Here is a 25208-nt window from a genome sequence, read left to right as displayed (position 1 = left end):
CACACCCCATGGGATCAGGACTCGGCCGGCGGGTGGGGCAGAGCACTCAGTGGCCTAATGGCGCCGGCTGCAATCGCTCCTGACCTGCTGCCCCCGGCAGGGGAGAGCAAGGGGGCCAGGCGAGGCCGTGGTCCAGAGGCCGCGCCCACCCACCAGGGTCCCTGGTAGATAGCCGCCCGCAGACCCCGGGTCGCTGGCGTCTCCACCCCGCCTGGCCCCAGCGCAGGGTCCACGTCCACCAACGCCACCTCCCAGGGCCTCCCCCTGCACCAGGCATTGTCGGAGTTCAAGAAACGTTCGTGGACTGAAAAGGGGCAGCGAGGACCCTGAGGCCGCGACCCTTCGGGAGGTGCCCTTCCAGGTCCCGGAGCAGAAGCCGGAGCAGTGCCGGTGGTGAGGTTGCTGAAACCACGTTAGTCTGGCTGTGTCCCGAGCGCTTTGTTTTCGTGTCTTTCAGTAGCATCGATTGCCCGTAGGAAGAGTGCATCATTTTCCTGTGACAGGGACGTACTAAGAAGTATGAGCCTTTTGTTTTAAAAGGTGTTACACGAAATGCATAGCTCGTGTTAATTTAAAACAGCTCTGAAACAAAACAGTAAAATAAAATAAAATACAATGTAAAGTAAAAAGTAAAATAAAATAAAATAAAATAGGAAAAATAAAACAGCTCCAGCCATCATTTGGTTGATTTCCTTTATCTTTTTTAAGATAGTTCTAAAAAGACATTACACTAAATGTGTGGCTCACTGTAATTTAAAACAGCTCTGAATAAAATAAAGTAAAACAAGATAAAGTAAAATAAAATAAGATAAAAAATAGCTCCGGCCATCCCTGGTTGATTTCCTTTATGTTCTGAAGATCCGCCCAACATCTCTCAGACTCCTGGGTCATCATTATGGATATCGAAAAAGCGCAGTGTAATGAGGAACATGACATTTAGCAGCATTTATGGGAATCTGCAGCCTGTGGCCAACACTCAGACGTGGTTGGGTGGCATTCCAATACCGTGCTGCTCCCCACCAGCAAGGTCACCAGGCGCCTGCCCTCAGGGCTCCGAGCCCGGGTTCCCTGCTCCCCACCAGCAAGGTCACCGGGGGCCTGCCCTCAGGGCTCCGAGCCCGGGTTCCAGGGGCTCCGTGGGGGCGGGGCGGTCACGTGGGCTGGCCACGGCTGCCGGTCTGGGCAGGAATGACTCATGACAGCAGCTCCCCGGAAGGCCGCCTGTGTCTCACGTCTCCCTGTCCCAACCGCCCGGTTCCTGAAAGCGTCTAGACCTCAGTTTACCTTTCTGCTCTAGCTTGGCACTTGACCCCAGGGGTTTCCCGGCCTGCAGTGTCCTTAGGTTGATGATTAAGATCTAATTCTTGCAAGAGAATTAGAATCCCTTTTCCTGCTCTACCAGTTTCTCAACGGCCTTTTCTCAGGATTCAGAGGGAAGCTGGGAAGGAACAGCCGGCTGAGCCCCGGGGTGGCCACCCCGCGCTCCCTCCTCCCGGGCACGCACCTGCCCTTTCCTGGGACCCACGGAGTGTGAGGCGCAGGAGCCAGGAGAGGCTTGATTTAGATTTATTTTTTATTTTCATTTAGATTTACTTTAGAAAACTCAGCCCTTATCCATATTCACGATACAGAATAACCTCTTTTTGGCTTTTTTTATTAGCACATTAATTCGTAGTTTGAGGACAATGCTTTACCTCTGGCTTGAAGTTCACTAGCTGCCCTGTCACGGAGCCATGCGGTCACACAGGTGTCACACACGGGCCCTGGCGCACAGGCAGGGGCCTCCGTCCCCCAGGGCACCGCCGGGGGGGTTGGGAGACCACGGCCACCCCAGGAGCGGTGAGTGGAGCTGCTCCTGGGGTCCAGGAGGGGCGAGCCCATCACCAGCTAAGGGGGCCGTGTCGCCGGCACAGAGGACTCGGGTCCCAGGCCCCCAGACCCTAGCCGCACACCCGGGGTCCGGTTCTGTCAGGACTCCGAGTGGGGGGTGTCCGTGGGGGGCACCTCGGGTCTGGTCGGGGTGGGGTATCCTGGGGGGGTCCACCCCAGATCTGGTCGGGGTGGGGGTGTCCCGGGGGGCCACCCCAGGTCTGGTTGAAGTGGGGGTGTCCCGGGGGGCACCCCAGATCTGGTCGGGGTGGGGCCTAGGCAGGGCTGATGGAGGGAAGGGGAGGCTGCTCTCCAGAGACTTCCGTTCCCCTGACACTCCGCTCCACCAACTGCTGGGGACAGCCGGCCTGCCCCGGGCCAGGCCCAGCCCCGGGGGCCGCCCAGCAGGTGTCCCCTCCCCGCTCTCCGCGGGGCCCACACGCTCCCTCTCATTTCTGTGGAGGACTGACTGTGGTAAATGATAAGATGCAGTGTTGCCTGCTCCGTGCCCCGGAGCCTACCCTCTTCCAGAACTTTCTGGGGGCAGACCCGGCCCCGCCCCTGTGCCCCACTCCCTGCCCTGGACACACCTGCACTGGAGGGGCACGAGGGACAACGCTTCGCCCTCCGTGACAAGGCCCCGGGGGACGCACGAGGTAGCCAGCCCGGCTTCGGACGCGGCCAGAAGTCAGGCTCCAGAGCAGAGACAGGGTCTTGGCCCCAGCGGGCGACGGCGGGGGCGGGGCCGCGGGGGGCGGGGCCACGCGGGGGCGGGGCCGGGACTGCGGGGACCGGAGCGGCGGGGTGAGGCTACTCGTGGCCGCAGACAGAGCGAGTGGAACAAAGGCCGCGGGACGTGTCCCCTTATGTGTCGCAGCGCGCGCGGCCGTGGGAGCCCGTCCTGCCAGGGCGGCCCGGGGGCTCCGGGGGTCACTGCGAACTGTGCCAGGCGAGCAGCCGAAGGGGACATTTGGGAGCGAGCCCGTGAGCGGTCAGCATGGCCCGAGGCGGGACAGGCCCTCCCGCAGGCTCGCAGACAGACACACAGGACGCTGCCCTCGCTCACAGCGCGGCCTGGACAGAGCGGAACGGGAGTGGGGACGGGGCTGCCTCCGTACTGGCCCTGGAAACAGTGGTTCCTGAGTAGGAGTGGAGCCAGGTCCTGCCACCTCTCACCCCTCCCCCTCCAGAGAGCTCGGCACCTCCAGGGGCTTCCCCGGGGAAATCCGGGGCCTCAGCCCCACCTGGGGCCACTCCCCGGGAATGCCCGGCTCCTCCCTGCTCCGCTGACTCGCTCTCCTGACCGGGTCCCTCCAACGGCAAAGTCAGCTGATTCTCGCTAGCATGTAAATGACTGACATCTCCTGAGGCAGAGAGACGCCCACCCAGGAAGAGGGTTTTCTTCTGCCCCACTTGGGAGTTGTTTCTCAGGAGGTGGTATGGGGCGGGGGCAGCTTCTGCTCCCGTCCTGGCCGGGAGGGGTGGCGGCAGGGGTGCACCTGGGAAGGGGGTCCCAGCAGTTCCGATCTGTGGGTGGGAAGGCCAGAGACCAGGGTGGGGTGAGTCAGGGCAGGGACGCAAACAGGTCTGCCCAGCTGTGCCAAGAGTGGCCCGGGCAGCTGTGTGGCTCAGCAGCCCTGAGCCCAGGGCCTCCTTCTGTCCAGTGATGGCTTTTCTGCGGTGGGCGCCCGCCTCCGTCCCCAGGCTGAGTGGCCGCGACCCCACGCCCGTGAGGTCCCTGGAGGAGCTGGAGTCACAGACTGCAGAGGGGACAGAGCTTCTGTCTGGGAATCTGCAGGTGGTGACAGCCACAAGGCCGCCTGGTGTCCTCGCCCTGAACTGTGCACATAAACATGTCACAGAGGTCACGTTCACCTGTACTTCACTACAATCCAAAAGAAAAGAAGAAAAACATCCCAAAGTAAGGATACAGGCGTGAGTGCGAGGAGGGCCTGCGTCGGGACCGGCATCACAGGGCGGGACTCCTCTGGCCCCACAGCCCCTCCCGCCCTCATCCCCCACACGTCCAGGGGCCTCTGCTCCAGAGCAGGTCCGGGCACAGGCAGGCGGTGAGGAGGCCCACCCACCCCCACCCCCAGCAGCAGGGTCCCACGACGCTGCCTCCCGGAGGGCTTCCGGGAGGTGGTGAGGCCCTGGCCAGCAGCAGCACGCCCCTGAGCCACAGGAGACTCGCGGGGCCTGTTTTCCACTCCCATTTCGTGCGTGAGATACTTCTGTGCGGACAGACAGACAGACTGGAGGCTCACAGGGGTCCTCTGTCATGACCGAGCATGCAGCTGGGACTTCCGTTCTGTCACGACTCAGAGCATTCTTCCCACAGGGAGACTAAGGGGCCCAGAGCCCCGATGTCCCCACCCGGCCGGGGGCTGCCGGTGGGCGGCGCTGGGGGGGTTCCCGGGGTCGGGGAGATGGAACACGGGCGACAGCCCAGGTCTGGGGAGGCTGCCAGTGCCTAATTCCAGGTCAATTCCAGGTCACACCCCGCCCTGCTAGGGGACTCCGGCCCGGTCCCCAGTCCCCAGGGTGGAAGGTCAGCCTGTCCCCAGGGGAGGGGCCCTGTGCTGCCCACCAGCAGGGCGGAACTCAAGGGGAGCCGGTCTCTGGCCGCAGGTTCTCGCCGGCCCTTGGGGCTGCAGTCATGGCGGGTGTGGACCAGCCTGCCTCTGACTCAGCGGCTGGGTGGGGGCCCAGGTGAGCGCCCTGTCAGCTGGTGCCCGCGGGGTGGGGGGGGGCGGAGGAGCCGCTGCCCGGGCTGGGGGGGGAGCCCAGCTCCGGGGGACATCTGGGGGCCCTCCAGACATTCGGGCTGCGGGCACAGAGGTTCAGAGTCACAAAGATGAGTCCCAGCGTGTCCCCGTCACCGTACACGGGGTCTCTGCCCGGTCTGCAGCTGGCTCCGTCCTCGGCTGTCCTCTCGCCGGGTCCCCTTTCACGTGCGTGGCGGGTGCCAGGCCAGCGCGACGGTCCAGACGGACACTGAGTGCTCAGTTCCACCAAGGACAGTCCCATCCGCGTGGGGGGCGCTGTGCGGGGCACGCAGGGGCTGGGTGCGGACGGCGCGCAGCCCCCGGAAGCGATAGTGATGTGGACGGAGCAAGGAACCGAACCGGAGGAGCTCGGAGGGAGGTGGGGGTAGGGGTGGGGGGATGCAGGCTGCAGCAGGGCTGGGGGGTAGAGGGCTGGAAGGGGGCCTGCCCTCCCCTGGGAGCCTCGCCTGACAAAACGGAGTGGGGGCACCTGAGGACCAGCCCTCGAGCTGCGGGGCCCCTGCGCCTCGGACCCCAGCGCGGGGTCACCTGTGAGCGGCTGAGCCTCCAGCTGACAGCGGAGCCCGCGCGCTGCCCAGAATCATCAGACCCGTTCTCACCGGGTGATGGTCTCGGGGTGGGGGGGGCGGTCTCTGCCCCTCAGTCTCTCGATCTGCAGAGGACCCCACGGGCACCTGCTCCCGCCCCCAGCCCGGATCGGATCTCAACAGCGGTGTCTGCCAGAGGGTAAACCGAGGCAGGAATTGTCCTCTGCAGAGAGGGCTCTGGCGAAACCAGATCCGGCAGCCAGGCCTGGGACGGGGCGGGGGGGGGGGGGGGGCCTGCGTCTGGGACCCCACTCTCCGCTGCCCTCTGCTGTTTCTCCAGCCGGGTCCCCGGAGGATCCTTGCTCGGGGGCACAGAAGGTCTGCGGTTCCTTCTCTCACTGACCAGATTCCGATTCCTCGAGGGCGTGCTCTGTCCACGTCCCCGCGGCGGCCTCGGAGCCCCAGGGCCCGGCCTCGGTGACAGCCAAACACAGAGACCCATTCCAGCGGGAAGCCCCCAGAGCTGGGGCTGGCGAGGACACGTGCCAGGGCCGTTGACCTGGCAGATACCCCTCTGCCCATGGGGCGCCCGGTTAGGGGGAGGCGCCCCTATCCTGTCACCCGCGGGCCCCGCTGATGCGTCAGGGCTTCTTGCTGGGATCCCGCGTGGGAGCGGCACCCCCCCAGCAGATGGCGTGGGGTGTGGGCCACAGTCGTGGGCTCCGGGCCCCGGCCGCCCACAGGTGCCCGTCTTGCTGCGGCGTATTTACCTGTGGGTTTGTCAGGCACAGTGAGCATGGCGCTCCTGCGGTTTAGTGCAAAACCACACTCAACATCGAGAAATTATCAGGGATGCCTGGGGGGCTCAGTCAGTTAAGCATTCGGCTTCCGCTCAGGTCATGATTTCATGGTTTGTGGGTTCAAGCCCCACATCGGGTTCTGTGCTGACAGCTCAGAGCCTGGAGCCTGCTTTGGATTCGGTGTCTCCCTCTCTCTCTGACCCCCCCCCCCGCCCCGCTCGCACTGTCTCTGTCTCACAAAAATAAATAAAAGATGTTAAAAATTAAAAAAAAAAAAAAGAAGGAAATCATGGGGCGCGGGGCTGGCTCAGTGGGCGGAGCATCTGACGCTCAGCTCAGGCCTGAGCTCCCGGGTCCTGAGCTCCCGCCCCGCATCGGGCTCTGCGCTGACCGCCAGGAGCCTGCCTGGGACTCCCTCTCTCTGTCCCTTCCCCCACGCCGCTCACAATAAACAAACTTTAAAAACGAGTTTGTGTTTTGCTCATTAGAACGGCACGCAGTTTGCGGTGCGTTGGCAGGACGCGAGCGCCGGTCGAGGGTCCGAGCCCGCGGGCGCACGGTCTGCCCGCTCAGGACCCCCGCCCGGGGGCTGCGTCCAGCCCCACCGCAGGCCCGCGGCCTTCGCGAGGGGACAGGCCCTTTGACCCCAGAGGAGCCCGGCGCCAGCTGTGGGGGGGGGGGATTCACCCCAGCAGCAGCTCCGTCGGGGTCCTGAGCTCCCCAACGTCTGTGCGGGCCCCGCCCACGTGTGATGAATCTCGCGGGACTCAGTGAACTTTGGAGCCTCCCTGGAGGGAGAAGGCTGCACCCGTCCACCGAGGATCCGAGTCCCAGGGCCACACAGACACCGGGGGGCCTGGGCCGCGCTCACCTGCAGAGCCCCGGAGGGGCCCACCTCGCCACACGTGGGTTTCAAATGTCTGGCCTCCAGAACCTAAACATTTTTTAATGTTTATTTTATTTTTGAGGGGGGGGAGGACAGAGAGAGAGGGAGACACAGAATCCGAAACAGGCTCCTGGCCCCAAGGTGTCAGCACAGAGCCCGACGTGGGGCTCGAACCCACCAACCGGAGATCATGACCTGAGCTGAGGTAACAGGTGTGGGTGTCATGGGCGGAGCCGCCAGAACCCTAAGACGGTGGGTGAGGACTGCGCGGTGGGTAACTCAGATCCTGTTCACTTACGGCCCAGGGCTGTGGACAGGACGCAGGAGAGAGCAGAGACCACGTGACATCCTGGAGCCTTCGTTTGCAGCTGCTCAGGGCCCTGGGGACCACGACCCTGATGGAGCGCCGCACGCCAGGCCTGGAACCGCCCGGCCTGACATCCTCACGGTCCACGGGCTGGAAGCCCAGACCACGGTGTCGGCAGGGGGGCTGTGAAGGACATGGTTCCAGGCCTGTCGCTGGTGTGCGGACAGCCATCTCCCCTGGAGCCCCCACGGCACCCCGTCCGCCTGTGCCTCCCTGTCCCGGCTCCCCCTTTGTAAGGAAACCCGTCGTGTGGGATGAGACCCCCCCCATGGCCACGTGACCCGACGGCTCACCTTTTCCTCCTTCCGGGGCCCCCAGGCCAGGGCTCCAACATGTGACACAGTTGAGGGGACGCCGTTCGGTCCCTAACACAGAGTTTCACCCTAGGAGAAAAGTGGGGTGATCGTCAAGTCCAGGAAGGGGAAGTCAGAGAAAGCGAGCTTCTCAGTGCTGACCGGCCCCCTCTGAGGAAGAGGGGGCTCCCTCCCGGGCAGGAATCCGTTCTCAGTCTTTCCAGGCCTGGGGACAAGCCCCGGGGGTTCTGGAGACCAAACACACTCCAGAGTAACAGTCAACAAACACTGTCACTCCTGTTTGCTCGGGGCGGGGAGGCGCTCCGGGCTCCGTTCCGGGAGCGGTGACGCTCTGACCCCCAGAGACGGGGCTGGACTAGACCTGAGCCTCCCGTGCTCTGTCTGTATCCGTCTGCTCGTGGCTCTTTGCTTCCTTGTGTTTAGCTTGGTTTCTCTTTCTAGTTTTTAAAATATGCTCCTAAAACATATAAATACATGTTCATTCTGAAACCCAGACAATATGCTCAGCCAGAGCACAATGATCTACTCTCTTTTAAAAAGCACTTTTTTTGTAAATGTGTATTTATCTTTGAGAGAGAGAAAGAGAGCACAAGCAGGGGAAGGGCAGAAGGGAGGGGGGGCACAGAATCCGAAGCAGAGAGCCGGCAGAGGCTGGAACTCATGAACCCCAAGCCGGCTCAAGACCTGAGCGGAAGTCAGGTCCCAAGCAGCCCGCCCAGGCGCCTGGGTCTGCCTCTTTCTGACGGCGACGTTTCCCTCTGTTACTTGGCGTCCTTTCCATTCTGAGTAACAAATTCTGGGGTTGATGCCTGGTTTTGCTACCTTAATGTCACAGCACATTTGCAACATGTGTAACTCAGCCCACTTGAGGAGTAAGTTCCTAACAGAAATGTTCACTCAAAGGTTCTACAGATTTTCCTCACACCCACACCTGTCACTGATTGGAAGATCCGATGACGCCCTCGGGGCATCTAACAAAACTCAGATCGGGTCGTAATCATGTGTCGGCATTCTCCTCGGCTCTTTTCAAGATCTGGTCTCAGGGGTATTCAAGACTACAAAATCTGCCCCCTACTGGGAGTTCAAGTTGACCTTGCAGGGGAGGAAGGAAACTTTTCCCTCCACCCTCTTCGGTTCTGTCCTTGGGGCATTGCAAATTAAGTGGACAAAAGAAATTAACAGGAAGGAAAAAACAAACATTTTATTTCCATGTACAAACACACACACACAGCTGCGGGAGAACTCAGTGGTGAGTACCTCAAAGGGGTGGTAGAATCTGGGGTTTATTTACACGTCACCAGGTGAAGGAGGCACTTCCGGGAAAACACGTGACTCTTTGGAAAGATCAGTGGTTTACAGGAGGATGAGCAGGAGATAAAACTTGTGATAACGGTCCGTCTACGAAGGTATGAGTACACTTTTCCATCTCCCTTCAAGGCCATAAACGTGGCCTGGGGAAAGGACTTGGGGTGGGTTTTATTCTCCTCTGGGAGAGGGCTGGCCTGAGGAGGGACTTCTGGCAGCCTCATTTCTGAGATGTCACCGCCCATAGTCAGATAAGGAAGCTCCCAGAAGGCCTTTTCTCTCTACATCTGTTGAATCTCAAAGGTCTTCAGCTTTATATGCCTCTCTACCCAAGTGTCATGTTTCCGTGCGGGAGATCTGATCCCAGATGAACTCAGGGCCAGCCTGCCCGTGGGCTCGCTTCTTGGGAGGGAGGCTGTCCTAGGCCCAGTCCCTTCCGGGGTTCTCAAAGTGGGGTTCCCTGGACCAGGCCTCTGGGAAACTTGCCAGAAATGCACATTCCCAAGCTCCACCCCAGACCCAGTCAGTCGTAAACTGGGGGTGTGGCCTGGAAATTCTCCCGGTGATTCCATTCTCGCCGCAGCTCCAGAACCACCGAGAATGTGTATGGGAGAAATGCCTACCAGTTGGAGCTAAGAAAATACCCTCCCTTTTCAAAAAGAGTAACATAGAGGCGCCTGGGGGGCTCAGTGGGTTAGCCGTTTGACTTTGGCTCAGTTCATGATCTCACGGTTCGTGGGTTCGAGCCCCACATGGGGTTCTGGGCTGATCGTGCAGAACCTGGAGCCTGCTTCAGATTCTGTGTCTCCCTCCCTTTCTCTGCTCCTCTCCTGCTCATGCTCTGTTTCTCTCTCTCTCAAAAAGTAAATAAACATTAAAAAAATTTTTTTCAGGGGCGCCTGGGTGGCTCAGTTGGTTAAGCGTCTGACTTCGGCTCAGGTCATGATGTCGAAATCTGTGAGTTCAAGCCCAGCGTCAGGCTCTGTGCTGACAGCTCAGAGCCTGGAGCCTGCTTTGGATTCTGTGTCTCCCTTTCTGTCTGACTCTCCCCCACTCACACTGTCTCACTCTCTCTCAAAAATAAATAATAAAACATTAAAAAAATAAAAATAAATTAAAAACATTTTTTTCATTCCAAATATTTAAAAAAAAAGAGTAACATACATAATCACAACACTGCCAGTAGTAATAATCAGGATTATTCTGAGCAAGGGACACAAGTGTTTTCTTCACCTCTTAGAGTGCGGAGAGCAAGGTAACGTTGGACACAGCTGAGAGTCTGCGGTTTTGTGGGCGTGCAAAGCAGAGGCACTTGAAGGGAAGGCAATATGACAATATGTATTCAGATGCAAAATGTGTCTGTTTTTCCTCCTACAGTTCTATTTTAGAAGGGTGCCTTAGGAAATAGAAAAGATAATTTTTTTTAAAAGTAGGCTCCAATGCCCAGCATAAAGCCCAATGTGAGGCTTGACCTCACAACCATGAGATTGTGCCCTGAGCTGAGATCAAGCATCCGAGGCTGGACTGACCGAGCCCCCCAGGTGCCCCAGTAAGGATAAACTTTAAGAGGCTCTGATCACGTGCAGATATAAACTGAATATATGTCAGATGTCACTGAGCTCACCCGCTGAGCTGACACAGGCGCCGGGAGCCACGCGCACACGGCAGAAGGAATCTGGAAGGAACTTGCTGGTGGAGGCTCACCCCCAGCACTGTAAGCAGTGGAGGCCACTGCGTTTCCGGGGACAAGCCCTCAGTCTGCTACGATCCCCGAGGCGCAAAGTATCTCAGAGACCACGACCGTGTCTGCGGGGAGCTGCCCAGCACGGCCTGCGATCGCCTCCCCACCCCCCACCCCTGCAAGACCTTCTAGACAGCTCGGGGGCTAACATCTCACAGACTCCAAAAGGAGGGTGCGGCACATATTGCAATGGAAGAAAAGTTAGAAACAACTGAGAAGTCTGAAGACAAGAACCCCGTTCAGTCACTGCTGGGAGGCGCTTAGAGCAGTGGGCACTGTCACCAGGGCGGACCTCACAGCGATGCCTTGTCCTGCGGGGCACGCTGGGCTCAGCCTGTCACAGCCCACGTGGCTGCTGCTCCGGCCCTCCCGCGTGTGATCGAAGGACACGGGTCAGCAGGGAGCGCCCCGGGCCTGGAGGCCTGCGTTGTCTCTCCAGGACTCGCCCGTAGAGGGAGAGAGAGCGGCACGCACGTTCTGCCTTCACGGGGGGGCCAGGACGGGCCCCAGGGGCTTGTGGGCTCAGGCTGCACTGATGAGTTTAAAACACAAGAGGGGGAATTCACAGGAAGAGAGAACCCCCGGTGGCCGAGATGGTCTGTTATCAAAATCAACCAAGTTCTCGAAACGAGGGGCCTGGGGGTGGGGCAGCCCGGCCCTTTCTGTAGCCACGGGCCGGCGACGTGCTCTCCCCGGACAGGCTGCCTGGAAGCAGGTGCCTCCGAGGCCGAAGCAGAACTCGGGCACCTGTCCACGAAAGAGAAGCCAGCGGTCAGGGCTTCCGCCGCGCTCCTGTGGGTGCTGGGCCCTCCGCCCTCAGCACGCCCACGAGCTCGCTGTGTGTGTGTGTGTGTCCATGACGGCGTAGTCGCAATTTTACTTTTTTTTACTTTTTTCTGTTTTTTTATTTATTTTTGAGAGACAGAGAGAGACAGCATGAGCAGGGGAGGATCAGAGAGAGAGGGAGACACAGAATCTGAAGCAGGCTCCAGGCTCTGAGCTGTCAGCACAGAGCCCGACGTGGGGCTCGAACCCACGAACATGAGATCATGACCTGAGCTGAAGTCGGAGGCTTAACCGACTGAGCCCCCCAGGCGCCCCTAGTCACAATTTTAAAGCCCAAGAGCCCTGAAATGCCAGATGCCTTCTCCTAGCTCAGGGGCTGGGAAACTGGCCTGGGCTGACCGGACCACTGGTGGCCAGTGTGGATGTTTGGACATGTTGCCACGGACTGTTGGGGCTGCGCTGAGTTGGCCTTCCGTCCCCGGTGTGGGGACGTCCCGACCTCCAAACCCTCCCCCGGTGTGGGGACGTCCCGAACTCCAAAGCACGTCCGGTCCCCAGGGGTTCACAGTTTGTGTCAAGTTTAGCAAACACGGGAGCTGAGGCTCCAAGTCGCCACGGGTGCCCCGGGCCAAGCCCTCCCTCCTCACGGGCTGGCTGGGCATCGACTTCATCTAACGGAGCCGCCGGGTTGACTAGTGTCCCTCTATATTCATGTACACCGAGCCCCAGGACGGGGCCTCATCTGGAAATGGGGTCTCTGCAGATGTAATTAGTCATGAGGAGGCCATACTGGATTAGGATGGACCCTAAACCCAATGTCGGTGCTGGAAAGATCTATCGTGTCCCTTCATAACACACACGATCCCCTCTGAAAACTACTGGTGCGTTTGTCCACCCCACCTCACGGCCCTCCGGGGGGCAGACGTGCAGAGTTCCCACGCATCAAGCAATTCTGTGCCACCAGCTGGACGTCCCACCGTCTAACCCAAGTCTGACACTAGGTCAGATCACAGAGGGTTACAGGCTCCGCCCCACGGGATGGCCCCTCCCCCCCATTTCTAGGCCAGCTGCAAGGCCAGGCGGTCCCCTGCGCTCCTGACCGACCAGCTCTGAGCAGCGGTCCCGAAGACCCCCTTCCTTGGGCCGGGGGACTTTGCCAGAGCAGCTCACAGAACTCGGGAGCGCGGTGTGCTCCCTGTTTATATCAAGGGGCACACTCAGGACCGGCCAGGTGGAGGGCACGCACGGGGCGGGGGGCAGACGTGGGCACAGAGGCTCTGGGGGCGCCACCCTCCCGGCATCCCCTGTGCCCTGAACCTGCCCTCCGGGTTCTGTGGGGGCTTCCGTCCGCAGGTGCAGTTGACCACATCCGGGGCCAATTTCTAGCCCCTCCCAGGTCGTGGAGACAACAGGGTCGTTCCAACCCCTCGGCAGCCCCAGCTTTGGGGGTTTTCCTGAGCCACCTCCCAGCACAAGCTCAGGTGTGGCCCACGGGGAAATCCTGGGGAATCCCAGAGGCTTCGGAGCTCCGTGTGCAGCGGAGGAGGAAGGCATTTATTATGAATCAGCCGGGGCAGGTGACCCCGTCAGTGCAGGGGGAGAGTCAGAGGGGCAGGTGACCCCTGTCAGCGCAGGGGTAGAGTCAGAAGGGGCAGGTGACTCCCGTCAGCACTAGGGGCAGGGGAGAGCCAGAAGGCCGAGCACCAGTGGGAGAAACCACCTGAATGACACTGTCACGGATGTCACCCTGTCTGCCATCTGCTCTCCTAAGCGCCCGCTTACCTTTCCTAGAACACTCTGTTTTCCTAAAATCGAACCTCCCCTCCCCCATTAAGATAGCAGATAAGACCCAAATTCTAACCACCTCCTGGAGTCACGTTTTTCTGAGTTTTTATCTATTTTTTTTAAATGTTTCTCCTGTGCTTACTTACACAAATAAAAGTCTATCGTTTCTCTTATCTTTCATTGGTTTAATTCACAGGTCCCCTAACAGGAGCTAAGAGGGTAGAGGAGACCGCCCCTGCCCCCCAGTATATATGGTTGTTTCACAAGCACAGAGAAAAGGTAGGAGGAACGTTCATCAAAATGTTAATGGTAGTTTTGTTTGGTATAACGAGTGACTGGTTTTCTCTTTTTCCTCTTTGTTTTTAGTGCATTATTTAAATTTTAAAGATCAGCTGTCCTAAGTGGAGGGACACAGTTCCTGGAGAGGAGATGACTGCACGAGGTCCCTGATGGCATGTGAGGGGTGACAGGGGTGCAGGGGAGCATGTGAGGGGGTGACAGGGGTGCAGGGGAGTGTGTGAGTGGTGACGGGAGTGCAGGGGGGCATGTGAGGGTGATGGGGGTGCAGGGGAGCGGGTGAGGGGTGACGGGGTGCAGGGGAGTGTGTGAGGGGTGCCGGGCGTACAGGGGAGCATGTGAGCAGTGATGGGGCGCAGAGGGAGCATGTGAGGGTGATGGGCGCAGGGGGAGCACGCCTGGGCCCCGGCAGTGACTGGTGTCTGTCCAGAGAGTCGGTGAGTTAGCACTCATGTAATTGTCTCGTGACTTGCTACAGAACACTCATTGTTTAAAGTTTGGGCTTTTTAAAATCATATTTAGGGGCTCCTGGGTGGCTCAGTGGTTAAGATCTAACCAGCCCAGATCGTGATCTCGAGGTTCGTGAGTTCGAGCCCCGTGTCGGCCTCTGTGCTGACAGCTCGGAGCCTGGAGCTGCTTCCGATTCTGTTTGTTGAGATGAATTGAGGTAAACATTCTGAGTTGGACCTAAAGGATTTCTGTGAGTTTCCTGACCTTCCATAAAGCACTGCCTACATTTTAAATGTGATTCATTTTTAAAATTTTTAAGTAATATCTACACCCAACTTGGGGCACGTCCACTCTGGGGCGCATCCGGTTGTGACCCCCCGCCCGGGGGCCGCTCCTGCGCCTGTCCTGACGCTTCGGAAGGAGGTCCGGTTGGCCTGAGCACGCTGCCAGGAATGCTGGGCTGTGGCCTTCATTCTCCGTGGATCCTGGAAGTCGGGGGTTTATTCTGTGACACAGGGGACGGTGGGACGCGGGCAGTCTCAGATGAATCCACTCTGGAAACACTGATCTCCCAACGAAGTGCGCTGAGGTCTCCGTCCCAGTGCCCAGGGCCCCGTAACGGCCAGAGAGAGCCCTGGCCGGGACGCGGGAGCCGCTCGGAGGACAGGGACACAGCAGGACGGGACGCGGGAGCCGCTCGGAGGGGCCAGGGTCCCCGCCCACTGCTCCAGGACACCGGCCACAGCCGCGCCTCCTCCACGGCCTCGACTGTACCCCCTTTGCTCTTGAGGTCTTTCAGTGTCATCCCACTGGACTTCGTTCCTGGGACTTTGTTGTCCTGCCCCTTGAGCCCCGCTAGCGCCACAGACACGTGACAGGTGGATGCGGAGGCCGCCCGGGCAGAGGAGGAGGTGCAGCTGTCGCCGGAGCCGCTGACAGCCTGGTGCAGTCGTGGTCGCAGATAAGAAAGGAAAGGCATGTGGACGGCGGCCAGCGGCCACCACGGGTGACGAGGCCCCGCGAGCACCAGCCGGCCCCGTGGGTCCGTTAGCCTGGACGGTCTCCTGACCGTGACGGCGAGGCGGCCTTGCTCCCTGTCCCGTAACCCGACAGGGCCACTCGGCCCCACCGGCGAACCAGCAGTGAGAACTCCGTGACTGCGGGTCTGGTGACGCAGCGACCTGATTGCTGTGGCTGCCCGTCCCGGGGCGGTTGCCACTGTGACCAGTGCCCGTGAAGAAAACGTGCCAGATTACGGAAAATGAGACTTTTCCTTCAAGTACGGCCGTCCTGAACTGGAATTCCTCTCTCGTCTACGAGGTCCGTTTTTCCAACCTGAGGTGGCCCTGGTACAGGCCCTCGTGCCAGGTCCCCCTGGTCCTGCGCCTGCCCCCGGGCCGCGTGCCCATGCTGGGCGCAGGCGTGCCTCCTCCCCTCCGGTCTTCCCTCCTCAGAACTTGTGAAAGCCATACCTGTTCACTGCAGCCGATCTAGAAAATGCCAAACAAGGCCAACAAGGAAGCGACAGTGCGCCCCCGCCCCCGCCGTGGCAGCCGGGGTCAGCTCGCGCTGCGTGTCCTTCACCTCGTCTACACATCCCTACGTGTGCATTTATAGTTTGCAGACGGCAGATACAAATCTCCTGGGCTGCCTTTTTGGTCAACAGTCCTGCTGACGTGGGCTCAACGCGCTGGCTGTCATTTGTTTGTAAAGCAGCCTCGACAGGGTCCCGAGATCAAGAGCCGCGTCCCCCTGACTGGCCGGCTGACGGTCCCACGCAGGGGGATGCGGGGCCCTCACCGGTGGGGCCCGTCTCGCACCTACGAGCTGGTCTTGTCAAACAGTGTCAGCTAAATCCCGCGTGGGGGACACCCTACAGGCCAACCCGTCTGGACTCTGTGAAGCCCAGTGTCGCCGGACACCAGCGAAGGGGAAGGAGACTTGGGGACTTTTCTAAAATAAAAAGACAGAAGACACGAACCCCAGTGCTAAGCTTGCATCCTGCCCAGAGCCTGCATAGAAAGCCAAAGCGGAGGACGTTTTGAGACAATGGGGATCGTTTATACACGGGTTCTGCGGGGGAGGGGAATTTCCCTGCTTCCCTTCTAGGCTCTTCGCTGGCGTCGCCATGAAGCTGGAATAAGACAGACTAGCAGAGAAAAGCCCATGTTGGTCGCCCGGGAGCCCCGTCGACACAGGAGCCTCCGAGGGGTCAGGCGGCGGCGGCTGAGGCACCACAGGGGACGACGGGTGGCAGCACAGCCCCCGAGAAGGTGGGAGAAGCGAATGTCCGGTGGACAGGTGTTCTGAGCGGAAGGGGTCCGCGTGACTCGTGTCTCTGTGCCCGGAGCCACACATACACAACCACGGGGCCTCGGCTGCCTTGTGCCCTGAATCCAGCCTCGGGGTCAGAACTGGCCCCTCGGTTCCTGATGCCCAGAGGGACTGACTTGCCTCACCTCCTGGGGCCAGACCCGGTGGCCCCCTGCGGTGGCTCCGGAGGGCGGGGGAGTAGGCAGACGCCCAGGCCCCTGAGACTGTGAGATGGGTAAGGACAGACAGCTCACTTAGGGACTGCACTCGGGCAAGCCCTACGACCACCCACAGGCCACATGGGAAGGGGTGTCTGCTGCAGGGGTGGGGCACCTCGGAGATCTCCCCGGAGGGGAGGGTGCTCGGGCCAGGCCCGCCCGTCAGGACTCCAACCGCTTGCGGGGTGGGGGGTGTCCCCAGCCAGAAGGCTCGATGTTGTGAGTACCTGATTTGGTGAATCAAGACGCCATTGCTGGGGCTCCTGGGTGGCTCAGGCATTAAGCGTCCGACCCTTGATTTGGGCTCAGGTCACGATCTCACAGTCGTGGGATGGACCCCACGCCAGGGTCTGCGCCGACTGTGCTGGGCCGCCAGGGATTCTCTCTCCCGCTCTGTCCCTCCCCGTCTCGCGCCCTCTCTATTAACAAACATTTCACAGATAAAGGCTTCTGTGTTCTGCTCTCCCCTTCTCTCCCTCTATGTTTAGGTTAACTGCTTCGCTCCTTCTGTTCCCTTCCCTTCCTCCACAAAACCCAGTGTGGCCCCGGAGCCTCGCCGCTGAGAGAGAGCGGGGGGGGGGGGGGGCGTGTGTTCATTTGATTCATTTTTTCAATTTCCCTGCAGGTTTGAAAAGTTACCTCGGAACTCAGGGTCGCGGGGAGGTCCTGTGTTGAAGGCTCGGTCCGCGGGAGCAGGGCCGCCGCCCAGGGCACCTGGGGGAACCCGGCTGAGCGGGGCGCCCCGCCAGCCCAGCTGGGTGCGGTGGGCGCCAGCCCCGCAGCCGCATGTCGGGAACCCTGTCCTGGGGCTTCATCTCGACCCTGGACAGCCATGTCCCAGATCCGTCTGCACTTCAGAATCGGGGGGATGTAAGGCACGTGTGACAGTTGACGGGCAGTGAGGGAGCGGCCCTGGAGGGTGTGTGGACGGGTGGGGAGAAGCTTCCAAGAGGAACAAAGGATCTGCGTTCCATCTGGTCACACAAGCCACGTGCTCTGTCGCTCTGCTGTCCTCAGGGGCTAAGAGGGGCCACGACGGTGACAGAGTGGAGCCCCGGAGCGCTGAGGAAAGAGAACCGTGTGGGGCGGGAGGGACCGGACAGCCGTGCCCCCTCCTGCACCCGACGCCACCTCTCCCTGGTTCCGAGAATCCGCAACTGCCCACGGACCCCTTCCTCAGGTCTCCGAGCCCCGGTGTCCTTGTGTGGATCTGGATCTGCTGGCGTCTAAGCAGCCGGTTTCTGGCTGGAAATGCGAGGGGCTCTGCCCGGCGGGCGGCGTGGCACAGAGCTGGCTCTCGGCGGCCCGTGGAAGCGAGCGGAGGGAGCCCACGCGGCTGCGGAGGGCTTCAGCTCTTGGGCTCCCCGAGGGTGCAGGCGCTTGTCGGTCAGGACTTCCTTCCTGTGATGCTTCCAGAACGCGGGAGCAGCACATCCAGAGGCCGCCCTTTGGAGCAGCATGGGCCTGCGTCCTACTTGGTAGCAGGTGGGCGGCGTGGCACAGAGCTAGGTGCTCCTTGTCACGAATCCAAAAACTGAGTTTGTCCACAAACACCAGAGACGGCGTTCTGAGCAATGTTCTCGCGCACGCGGAGCAGGAACGCGGCCCTGCAGGTCAGAGTGCACCCTCTCACATCCTTATCGGCCGCCTGGTCCCACCATTCAATGCTCTGCTTGGCTTGACACACGTGGGGAAGAAGAAACTTTCAATAGATGTTGGTGAAGTCAAGAAATGCAGAACAGAGAGGGAGTCCAGCCGCCTCTAGGCTCAGGGACCCACCAACGGGGCCTTCACCCCACGGAATCCTGCATTTCCCAGATGTTCCCCTCGTGCACTCCTCATTGCTTGAAACTCCTTCCAGATATCCTCACAAATGTCAGGTTGATGCATTGAATGCTTCCAGCGATGGGGAGCTCATTACTCCACAGGCTGCCCTTCTTCACTTCAGGAAGCTTGCACAGAGGGTCACACAGGCCTCGCCTCCTCTGTAAGCCCTGCCCTCCTCTGCCTGCCTGCTGCCCTTCTGGGGCCTGGGCAGGTCCTGAGGGGCATCCCTGGGGCCGGCTCCAGATGAAGACCGAAGTCCAGGAGAGGGATAAACCTCGTCATGGCCTGTGGGCAAGCCTGGAAGCTCCCCCAGCAGACTTCCTCCCGCCGTGTGTGTGTGTGTGTGTGTGTGTGTGTGCGTGTGTATGTAGGACAACACACAGACCATAAACTTTAGCATTTTTCCCTTCTCTAAGCCTGCAGCTCCGCGGCGTTAAAGATGTTCCCTCGTTGTGGGCCCATCACCGCCCCCGTCTCCAGGACTCTCTCTATCTTGTGAAACAGAAATTCTGTCCTTGCGAAACACTGACTCGGACCCCCTCCCCAGCCCGTCGCCCACCCTCTGTTCTCCGTCTCTGAACCTGCTGGCTCCAGACACTTTGCATTTGTGGGGTCACACAGAATTTCCCTTTGGGGAGCGCCTCACCTCACTGAGCCGCCCAGGGCCCTTAGCAGTGTCCGTTCTCAGTGGGCGTGTGGGTCTCTGAGGCTCTCTGGAGCGCGGGGTTCATTAGTCAGTGGATACTTCTGGAGCGCCTGCGGGGAATGTCACCGGACACACCGTGTGTGTTTGCTGCTTAGCAACACGAACACAGTGAGGAATCGATTGGCGGGCGTTTCCACCACTTCCATGACTCCATGTGTAGCTCGGTGCTGTGGCCGCCGCACGGGCCAGCGGTTCGGGATGAAAGGAGAGCCGGGGGTAACGAGTGCCGACAGAGCAGTGTCGCCGTGTGCTGTCCTTTTGTTTCTGGGTGTGGGGTTTCCTTCTGTATCCATGTTACAGACATGCTGGCTGCATGGAACTGACTCGTGATGTAACCACTTACCGCTCCGCCTGCCTAGTCTTGCTTCACGCCCAGGGAGGCACAGGCCGTCCGCGCCGGGAGCAGAGCCCCAGGGAGGCGTCTGCGACCCGGTGCCCACCTCGTCCTCGGGAGCTCTGACTTTCCCAGGTGCAGAGGTGACGCGGTCTGCTGCCGGGTCTGCTCGTGGAAGTGGGCGCTGGGTCAGCGGGCAGCTAGTCCTTTGCGAGGCTCATACGCAAATTTCCTGCTCGCTTGGGTGTGACAGGAGTGTGACTTGTCGGGCAGAATGCCGTGAGTCAGAAGCTGTGCAGCACAGAGCGATCAAAGCCAGGCCTGACTCACCTCCAAGGTCAAGCGGACGCACTGTCTTACCTGAAGCATGTGACCACCCACAGCTAATGCTTAGTGAGCGAGGGGGGCCTCTAGGAGTTGGCGCGGGGGCCTCTCTCCCTGGGCCTGTTCATTCTACGCATGGGCACGTTCTCCCCGCATGCGGTGCGAACAGGAAGTGTCTGGAACCAGATGTGTGAATCCATCTGCACGTCTCCACCGGCTTTGACTCTGGGACGGCCCCCAGTCATCGACTCCCGGGTCCCCCCGCCCCCCCCCACAGTGCCCTGCAACTTGTCTGAAAAATCTCAAAGCTGCAGAACAGTCGGATGAATGCTCTGTATCTTTCGCTTAGATCCATCAAGTATTAATGTTTTGCCACATTTTCTCTTTCTATATATTCATATGTGAATTCTGTCTGAGGTGTCCTTTAAATCACTCAGCAGATGTGTGTGTGTGTGTAATTTTTTATTATTGCTATTTTTTAATGTTCATTTTTGCAAGAGACAGAGGGTAATTGGGGAGGAGGGGCAGAGAGAGAGGGAAACACAGAATCCGAAGCAGCCTCCAGGCTCTGAGCAGTCAGCAAAGAGCCAGACGCGGGGTTCGAACTCACGAATCATGAGATCATGACCCGAGCCGAAGTCAGACTCTTGACCCACTGAGCCACCCAGATGCCCTGAATAAGCTGCAAAGGCCACCGCGCTTCCCCTCCAGCCTGCGGTGCCCGCGAACGAGGGCGGCCCTCAGAATTTCTACGGAATCACAACCAGCACATGACCAGTAACGTCCTAAGGCATCTGGGAGAAATGCATATCACTCAAGATACTGGGTTCTGCTTTTTAATCCTTTTTAACAAAATACAAAAACACCAGCAGACTCTACTCTACATATAAGCCGAAGCCCCCCCTCGCCCCGTCTTCCGGACGCACTCTGCGCGCAGTCGGCTCAGAGCGGTCTGTTCTGGGCCAACAGCGTGAGCTACCGGGCTCATTGCATACAGATCTGCCCCGTGAGTGTGTTATTTTTAAATGGCTTTGGAAACGTTTCAAAGGGTGATACGGTCACAGTTTAACAGCCTAAATAGAGATAACATTAAGGGAAAGGCTCGTTTATCCTTGGTCCCGCCCTCCCCCGGGTCCCTTCCTGCACAGCCCAGTGCACAGGGTATGATTCAGAGTTCTTTAATTAATAATTAATTAATTAATTAATTTTTGAGAGACAGAGAGAGAGAGACAGCATGAGCAGGGGAGGGTCAAAGAGGGAGACAATCCAAAGCAGGCTCCAGGCTCTGAGCTAGCTGTCAGCACAGACCCCGACGCGGGGCTCGAACCCACAAACCGTGAGGTCATGTCCTGAGCTGAAGCCGCACGCTTAACCAACTGAGCCCCCCAGAATTTCTTACACAGACATGACGTATGCTTGCTCTTTCTCCATTTTACAGAAAAGATAGCGCAGCGAACACAGTGTCCACACTTCGTCGTTTTCCCATTAGCACTGTGTCTAGACGGAAGAGAAAGTGATTTCTAAGAACACGTGTGGAGGTGGGTCTATGTCTGCAATACACTGAAAAATCCTGCTTCAGGTGTTTGACTTAGCAAGAATTCAGCTGCTGTTTCTTTTTTTGCCCAATAAATACGTATCTCCTCTTTTTCTTTCTTTATTATATACAGAGAGAGTGTGTGTGAGAGGGCTGGGGAGAGGGGCAGAGGGAGAGAAAGAGAATCTTTTTTTTTTTTAGTATTTATTTATTTGGAGAGAGGGGGTGCACATGTGACGGTGGAGGAAGGGCAGAGAGAGAGAGAGAGAGAGAGAGAGAGAGAGAGAGAGAGAGAGAGAATCCCAAGCAGGCTCCAGGCTCCTAGCTGTCAGCCCAGAGCTCAGCTCAGGGCTCGAACCCACGAACCGTGAGATCATGACCCTAGCCAAGATCAAGAGTCAGACACCTAACCCACTGAGCCCCCAGGAGTCCTGTGAGCTGCTCTTTCCGGTATAAACTGTGGGCGATGCGTTTTGAAGGCAGGAAATCTAGAACATAACCATCTATATATGTTGGATTCTTTGAAGGCGATGAAGTCCTACGGACCTCTGAGATTTCTGATGGACGTATTTCCCCTTGAGGCTTTGAAGGCAGCGTTTCCATTAAATAAGCATACATTAAATACAGGTGTGAAATAGCCCGTTCTCTAGAATGCCTTGTGCCTTCATGATACCTTTTATCTGGGGATCTCAAAGAACTAATTATTTCCAACGCCCATGTAAGGCCTAGTAGCCATCATTATTCCTGTTTTACAGACTCCGGCTCACGGCGTAGTTAATGTCACGACATCATCAATACTGACGCGTTAGTGGGCGTTAAGGGGACCCAGGGCGCAAAGGTAAATTGAGGAATCACAGTTACCTAATCGCTACTTAAAGGCAGCTGGCTTTCCTTCGCTGGCTGAGTCGGGACTCTGTCCTTCCCTGCCCTGTAGAGAACCCCTCCCAAAGCGCTGGCGGTGTGAGCTTCGCGGCCACGTCTCACCGTGCCCAGCGTCCCCTACAGCGGTCCCAGAGGGTCTGTGACCACCAGGCCTCCTCCTTCCCAGGCTGCGGGTCAGTGGTTCCAACTCTGTCCACTTTCCTTCCTGTCTGATTTGAAGGAACAGATGTAAATCCCTTTTTCAAAGTTACTTCCTTTACATTTGTGCATCATTCAAAAACTCCAGACCTTCGAGAAGGAACTCTGTGACCGATCACTTTTCCCCCCAGTGTCTCTAGTCCCTTTCTGCCCACCAGCTCTGGAAATGTGCCTTTGGGGCACAACCAGGCCAAATCAGAGACGCCCCAAGCTTTCCCTTGACCTTGCCTCTCCCTCTGTCTGTCTTCCTGGGTGTGTCCAGGACAAATCCCCCTGACCCTGCCTGGGTCCCCACAAAGCACCCTGTGCGATTCTGGGCCAGGACCAGACTCCTGCCATCAAAATGCCACTGACACTTCCATCATGGACTCTTCTGATCTCCCCTTTCCCCTTTGGTTTTAACTCGATAATATTAACCCAAATCCCTTCTTCTCTGGGGGCAGTGATGCTCAAGTCCCCCCCCCCCCCTTCCCAGGGGAGAGGGTCTCAGGCCTCAGTTTCAGCTTTGAAGTCTCAGGTGATGCCTGGTGGCCATGTCTTCCATTTAGACCCCCCCCCTTCCTCCTCATGGCCAAGGTCTTGCCTCTCTTCTCCCTCCGGAACTGGCTCTCCCCCTGCTGACCCAGTAGCTCCTCCTGGTTAAAAACCTTAAGTACAGGGACTGCCCTCCTTCTGGGGACCCCCAGGCGGGTCCCTTTCTCTCTCACAGGGGACCCTGGTCCGTAGGGATTATCCTGTTCTGGGACCTTGATGCCACAGAGAGAAAGACAGAGTCCGGCAGTGACACACCCCGGCCAGACGCCTTCTCTGCGAGGCGGCCCGTGTCGCCAGGGAGCTCTGTGAACTTCTGCACCGATGGCTTCTCCTCAAAGAAGCCTCCTACCTGGAGCGTAGCCGGAGCGCAGGGGCGCAGGGCGCCCGGCTCCGGGGTCCCAAACACACCGGCCTGGCCGCTCGCCGCAGACAAAATCCAAAGGCAGAGAACAGAGCGGTGGGGACTGGAGAAAGGGCCTTGTCCCAGCGAGGCCCACGGCGGGAAGCCGGCGGACTGGCGTCTCAGAGCCGGTCACCGGGTGCCGGAGCCAGTTCCGGGTTCCCAGGAGACAGCTGGGGGGCAGAGGGGCGGGTCCGGCCTGTCCTGGGGGCCACAGCAGGGGTCCTGCTACTCAGGGCACGGGGGCGGTTCGGGCAGGGCAAGCTTTGTCCCCGGGTCTCCCTTGTTGATGGTCAAACCCGTTCAAAGCACACAAAGAAAAACAAAATGGCTGCCTCCTCTGGGAAGCTCTCCTCGCCCCCCGGCCCATCCGGATCTGGACCCCGCTCCGGGCCCAGAGCTGATGAGGGAGCAGACGGCAGGCTGGGGGCAGGGCACAAGCCAACCCTCCCCCCACCCCCCAGGTGGGATGGGTGTGAGGACAAAGGAAAGGGAAAGAAAACCAGTGCTCAACCGATAGAGGTCACAGTCAGGCAGGGCCTGGGTCTCAGGCAGTTTACAAAAGTCTCAGTAAATTACAAGAAAAGGGCAGCCCCATCCATAGCCTAACCTCTGGGAACTGCCTCCTGGAGGGAAGGCCGCCCCGCCCGCAGCCAGGCCTCCAGCGCCGGTCTTCTGCAGCACGTGGGACTCTCCTGGGAAACGTCCCCTTGGCCTTTCCCTCCCCAACTCAGAGTCTCTGCACCTGTCCCCCCCCCGCCCCCCCCAGCAGCCCCCCCGACCCCGTGCATTTTCTGCCACACGTCCTGTCCCCCTGCTGTAACGATCACCTTTTTGCACCAAAGACGTCCTCAAGAATTCTTCCTTGGCCATCGGCTCCGGACCCCATCATGCCCAAATGCCATCAGAGCCCCAAGGGCACTAGAGCCAATGTTTAACGGGCTGTCTTCTCACTGGGTCCCACACTCTTCTCGGGAATGAGACCTGTCTCTTCTGACCTGCCTCTAGGGCCCAGCCTTAGGCTGGTATACAGTAGGTGCTCGAGCATGTTTAGTGCACAGGTAAATCAAAATATACTCCTCATGCTATTCCACCACTTTATTCAACCTCTTCCCGCCCCATCCCCCGCCATTACAGAATTCTGCAGGGAAGTTCTGCCATTCCATGGCTTCCGCTGTGTGTGAAAAGGCTTTTATTTATTTATTTATTTATTTATTTATTTATTTATTTATTTAAGTAATTATAGGGGCACCTGGGTGGCTCAGTCAGTTGAGTGTCCGACTTCGGCTCAGGTGATGACCTCATGTTTGTGGGTTCGAGCCCCATATCAGGCTCTGTGCTGACAGCTCAGAGCCTGGAGCCTGTCTTTGGATTCTGTGTCTCCCTCTCTCTCTGACCCTCTCCTGCTCACACTGTCTCTCTCTCTCTCTCAAAAAATAAAAACATTAAATTTTTTAAAATAAAGTAATTAATTATAGGAGTGCCTGGGTGGCTTAGTCGGTTGAGTGTCTGACTTCAGCTCAGGTCATGATCTCACTGTCCTTGAATTCGACCCCTGTGTCGGGCTCTGAGCTGACAGCTTGGAGCCTGGAGCTGCTTCAGATTCTATGTCTCCCTCTCTCTCTGCCCCTCCCCCACTCATGCTTTGTCTTTCTCTACCTCTCAAAAATAAACAAGCATTAAAAAAGTTAAAAAGTAATTATACATTTTATAGGTAATACAGAAGTTCATACAATCAGGAAGAAGGAAGTAGGAACTAAGTGGAATCTCACCAGGTTATAAGCAACCTGAACAACCGACCGAATCCCCCTCTAACTCCGTGCGTATACATTGAGGCGGCAAACTCACTGCCCCTGACCACATGCACCTGTTTGCCTTCAGGATTATGTCCTGCCAGTTACTGCAGAACTGCAGACGGGGGAGACCCTGAAGCCAAATCGGAGTGGCCCTTTAGTCAGGGGACCTTGTCTGCACAAGGGGTCTCCACGTGCAGGGGGGTCTCCCCCTCAGCAACGGGAGAGG

The 25208-nt window shown here is 58.7% G+C and overlaps 1 long non-coding RNA gene across 4 annotated transcripts; it reads right to left on the bottom strand.

Moving 5' to 3' along the window:
• Nucleotides 1–7001: 7001 nt before the first annotated feature.
• Nucleotides 7002–23486, bottom strand: LOC115304464. 4 transcript variants are annotated; one of them, XR_003914452.1, is made up of 4 exons: nt 23136–23486; nt 22034–22263; nt 7532–7621; nt 7002–7361 (listed from the first exon to the last, which is right to left on the bottom strand). It is a non-coding gene; the product is annotated as an uncharacterized LOC115304464 (long non-coding RNA). The 4 variants fall into 4 exon arrangements; XR_003914447.1 differs by lacking the exon at nt 22034–22263; XR_003914448.1 differs by lacking the exons at nt 22034–22263; nt 23136–23486 and adding an exon at nt 18921–19143.
• Nucleotides 23487–25208: the final 1722 nt, after the last annotated feature.

This window comes from Suricata suricatta, chromosome 2, assembly GCF_006229205.1.
Source record: "Suricata suricatta isolate VVHF042 chromosome 2, meerkat_22Aug2017_6uvM2_HiC, whole genome shotgun sequence".
Taxonomy (NCBI): Eukaryota; Metazoa; Chordata; class Mammalia; order Carnivora; family Herpestidae; genus Suricata; species Suricata suricatta.
This window is presented reverse-complemented; position numbering and strand designations above follow the sequence as displayed.